Source organism: Eleginops maclovinus, chromosome 5 (genome assembly GCF_036324505.1).
Source record: "Eleginops maclovinus isolate JMC-PN-2008 ecotype Puerto Natales chromosome 5, JC_Emac_rtc_rv5, whole genome shotgun sequence".
NCBI classification, from domain to species: Eukaryota; Metazoa; Chordata; class Actinopteri; order Perciformes; family Eleginopidae; genus Eleginops; species Eleginops maclovinus.
This window is the reverse complement of record NC_086353.1, coordinates 4,055,617-4,060,829: the sequence shown is the minus strand read 5'-3', so window position 1 is coordinate 4,060,829 and position 5,213 is coordinate 4,055,617.

Genomic DNA, 5,213 nt, shown 5'->3' with positions numbered 1-5,213 from the left:
GGCTCTCACAGACCTGTAACTTCTTCTTTAAGAGGCTCCTCTGTCCTCCACTCGTTACCTGTATTAATGGCACCTTTTTGAACTCGTTATCAGTATAAAAGACACCTGTCCACAACCTCAAACAGTCATACTCCAAACTCCACTATGGCCAAGACCAAAGAGCTGTCAAAGGAGACCAGAGACAAAATTGTAGACCTGCACCAGGCTGGGAAAACTGAATCTGCATTAGGTAAGCAGCTTGGTGTGAAGAAATCAACTGTGGGAGCAATTATTAGAAAATGGAAGACATACAAGACCACTGCTAATCTCCCTCGATCTGGGGCTCCACGCAAGATCTCACCCCGTGGGGTCAAAATGATCACAAGAACGGTGAGCAAAAATCCCAGAACCACACGGGGGGACCTAGTGAATGACCTGCAGAGAGCTGGGACCAAAGTAACAGAGGCTACCATCAGTAACACACTACGCCGCCAGGGACTTACATCCTGCAGTTCCAGACGTGTCCCCCTGCTTAAGCCAGTACATGTCCAGGCCCGTCTGAAGTTTGCTAGAGGGCATTTGGATGATCCAGAAGAGGATTGGGAGAATGTCATATGGTCAGATGAAACCAAAATAGAACCTGTTGGTAAAAACTCAACTCGTCGTGTTTGGAGAAGAAAGAATGCAGAGTTGCATCCAAAGAACACCATACCTACTGTGAAGCATGGGGGTGGAAACATCATGCTTTGGGGCTGTTTTTCTGCAAAGGGACCAGGACGACTGATCCGTGTAAAGGAAAGAATGAATGGGGCCATGTATCGTGAGATTTTGAGTGAAAACCTCCTTCCATCAGCAAGGGCACTGAAGATGAAGCGTGGCTGGGTCTTTCAGCATGACAATGATCCCAAACACACCGCCAGGGCAACGAAGGAGTGGCTTCGTAAGAAGCATTTCAAGGTCCTGGAGTGGCCTAGCCAGTCTCCAGATCTCAACCCCATAGAAAATCTTTGGAGGGAGTTGAAAGTCTGTGTTGCCCAGCGACAGCCCCAAAACATCACTGCTTTAGAGGAGATCTGCATGGAGGAATGGGCCAAAATACCAGCAACAGAGTGTGAAAACCTTGTGAAGACTTACAGAAAGCGTTTGACCTCTGTCATTGCCAACAAAGGGTATATAACAAAGTATTGAGATGAACTTTTGTTATTGACCAAATACTTATTTTCCACAATCATTTGAAAATAAATTCTTTAAAAATCCTACAATGTGATTTCTGGATTTGTTTTTCTCATTCTGTCTCTCATAGTTGAGGTATACCTATGATAAAAATGACAGGTCTCTCTCATCTTTTTAAATGGGAGAACTTGCACAATTGGTGGCTGACTAAATACTTTTTTGCCCCACTGTAGCATAACATCTTACATAACATAGCAAGAGAAGAACTTTGTCTTGCTGTGTTGCTCTTAAATAATCCTATAATGAGCAGGAAAACATGACATTTACTGCATATTAAATCTCACCTAAATCTCAATAACAAATACATATTTTCTCTCTTCAGGGAGACCAGTAAACCTGCCCAGTTTTACAGCTATTAATAAAGTATCTGAACTCCGACGGTCACAAACAAATTATTCAAGGTCTTACCTCACTAATCCAAGAATATCCATGCAGAAGTAAAGATATTTTTGGTGAGTGGCTGTTCACTGCAAAGGGCTGCAGGAGGGACACATTTTTGTTAGCTACTCCAGGAGTTTAACACCGCACTGGTTTCCTAAAAGAAGAAGAAGCCATGATTGGATATTTGAATATAGGAGATAATAAGCTCTTTTTGAAGCTGCCATCACATGATAGGTGATTTTTTCTTTGCTCACTGCGAGGTTGGGTGCAGAGCCTTACATTGAAAACAACTACATACAGCCCCGGGGAGACCACTTCAGCACTATCAGTTTCTCTTGTTTTATTTTTTAGAGGTATTTTTTGATTAATTGTATTGTATAAACCACTGGCAATTTTTCTCTGTGTTGGAATTCAACAGACACTGGAATGGCTGCCATACATGTAGAGATAAAGATTTAAGAAAAAATGGGAGTGTTCTCTTAATTTTTTCCGCGCCTGTATGTTCAGCTTCCCTGCTAGCTTGCCCCACTTAGCACAGCTGTCATCTGATTGGTTGAACGTTGAAAGCTCAGCGGTAAACAAGGTCAAAGTTGATATAATTAGAATCTTGAGTTCAGCACTCTGCCACAATTTCGAGCTGTGTGCAATGCTGAAGGTAGCACTTCTGCCTAGCTTAGCTGCACCGATGTCTCAATACGTAGACGACGTTAGCGTCAGGGTATCATGGGAATGCAGTGTCATGATTCAATTGAGCTTATGACAACAACAGGCATCTAACCAAAAGCCTATTAAAAGAAAAGCTAGACGATAGATGATTGCAAGACGAGGAAACAGGAGGTTTAAAAATGCTAACTTTGCTAGCGTCCGGGTTTAAGGATTCATCAAGGCAGCACTCTGTTCCTGAAACTCCTGAAAAAACTGCATTTCTTTAACAATTTATCCAAGATATAACATGTATAATGTACCTTAGTGTAAAAAAAGGCAGGTAGGGGTTCAAAATGTTGGGATGTTTACCAATTATAATATAAAGTCCTTGTTGCTGCACTTGGTAAAGGTCATGACATCATCGTAAGAGACACAAAGACAAACAAGGTCATCCAGTAAAAGGGATTTTTAGGGGGTGTGCCGTCGATATTATAATTTAAGGTCATTTATAGTGTGCATTCCCTATGGTGTAAACAGTGCTGGAAAAATGTGTGTGAGATGAGAAAATCAAATGGATTGAGAGGCGGCTGTGAAAGGTCACACAGATCAGTGAGAGAAACTGCATGCACAGACAGAGATGGAGAGTGTGTGTGTGTGTGTGTGGGGGGGGGGGGGTAGCATGTGTAGGGTAAGCAATGCCTCTGGAAATTGATTGTCCCTTTCCTCATGGCTGAGATGGTTCGTTAAACGCTTTCTAAGATTCAATTAATCGCAGAAATTAGATCACTGTGTGTATGTGCATATATGTGTATGTTGGTGCTGTGTGTGTGTGTGTCTGTGTGTGTGACATAATTCATATGTGCCTTCAGCGGGGATCCGAGCATTTCCACAAGCAGAGAAGCACAAATGATTTATGATAATGACTTCCTGTCCATGAAGGAAGAGCAACATTAAATATGATGTCAGGAGGAGAAAAGGAGAAGACAACAGGAGAAGATAGAGAGAGAATAAAGGTCAATCATTAGCATGTTGTTTATTTCATAATGTGTGTCACCAATTTGAAGTGTTATGTTATTTCTTACTTTATCAATGTATTCAGACATGTAGAATTAAAGCAACAACCCTTCAGCACTGCACCACTCCCTAGTATTCAAATGATATGAAATCATTAATGAAAATGATTCAGTCATTTATGAAAATGGAATTTCTTTCATTACTGATTTTAAGCTCTAAAAACTACGAAGAAGGAACCATAAATCACAGAGGGGAAAGATACATTCTGCATTTGACCCAGCCTAGTGTTCGGAGCAGTGGGCTGCCATATATACAGTGTCCGGGGAGCAGTGTAAGGAGCGGTGCGTTGCTCAGGGACACCTCGGTAGCACCTAGTCTTTGCGGGACTTGAACTGGCGACCTTCCAGTTCCCAAGCCGAGTCCCTACGGAGTTCGTCACAACTGCTCTAAATCAAATCAAAATGACCCTAAATCAAGATGAACACAGATTGTTTTTGTCAGAAAGCAACGTCAACATAAACTTTACACATTTTCGCATGAAAACCTAAACATAGACGACACAATGTGAACAAAAAAAAAAACGGGTTCTCATTAATTAATTTCTCTGTTTGATTACATTGGCATTTCGCCCAAGACTCGGTCAGCACAATACAAGGATAATTACAATTTTGTTCAATGCCACCGCTGCAAGCAGTGGAAATCTGCCAATCCTGATGGAGACAATAGTACAAATATTGCTTTTTAATTAAAATAGCTTTCGACCAGCTGTTACCATAATCACACGGCAAGTAGTAGACTTGCAGAAACCTCTGGAAAATGGTCTAATAGTTAACATTCTGACAAGTGAATGGTCTCAAATGCTAGTTTCAAGTCTTCTACAACAACTTGATGTTCATTTTGTAGAAAATTGTCGCATTTAGTGTAAAATAGACCAAAAGCAGCGTATGTTCTAGTGGCATTGCCGTTTTGTGATTGACAGTTTGTTACCCCGGTGTGATCTGGGTGATCTCCCTGTCTCGTTCAGCTGTTGGTTGTGCTGAGCTCCACCCTCTCACTTCCAGGTCACAAAAACCCCAAGATGTTGATGGAAAAAATGGCAAACGTGAGGCTTACAAAACTGTGTCCTCGAACCAAATGTGAGACGTCACAGTGACTACAGCACCGCAGGACCTGAATGCAACAGTACCACAGATCTTATATTTTACAACGGGACATCTTTGTATGATAGAAGAAGTTCCCGTTCCTCGTTGGCTGGTGTGTTTTCTGATAGCTTGTCAATAGACTTAGGATCATGTTTTAGGATTGTGCAAAGAGTTATGTAATGGTTAAAGTTCTGGGTAAGGACGATAGAGCAAGTATGGGTAATGGTAAAGGATTAGGGCATGCATTTCATCAGTTAAGGTCCATCAAAATACTATAATATGTGTGCATGTTTATTGCCTGACACCCCTACACTGCTGAAAAAAACAGCATAGACCAACATAGCTGTTGATATGCTGGTCGATGCTGGTTTTTTCAGCAGGGTATACAATTACTAAAAACACCTTGATGTGAGATGGTTTTGTTGACTGCTGTTTCTTTGATCAAAAATTCATTTTGAAGCTTAACTCTGAACCCAGCCAACAAAAGATTACAATGATAAAAAAAAAAGTAATTATAATTCAAACAATAAAGTGCTCTCAGTAGATTCAAATCATTAGACTGTTAATTGTTGAGCCCACACACTCACACATGGTGCACAATGGAGGGATGTCTGAAGGAGAGAGTTCAGAGATCTCTGATGTGTTTCCATTTATAATCCGAGACATCTTGTCAATACCTCAGTTATTGTGTATGTGGCGTGATGAAGCCTTCTAATAGCATGTTAACTATGTGCAGATGAAAGTCAATGTTTGCGCTCCGTATCCTGATGTTTATTTTTGAGCTTTGTGAGTGATTCAGATCAGCTTTTCAATCGATTG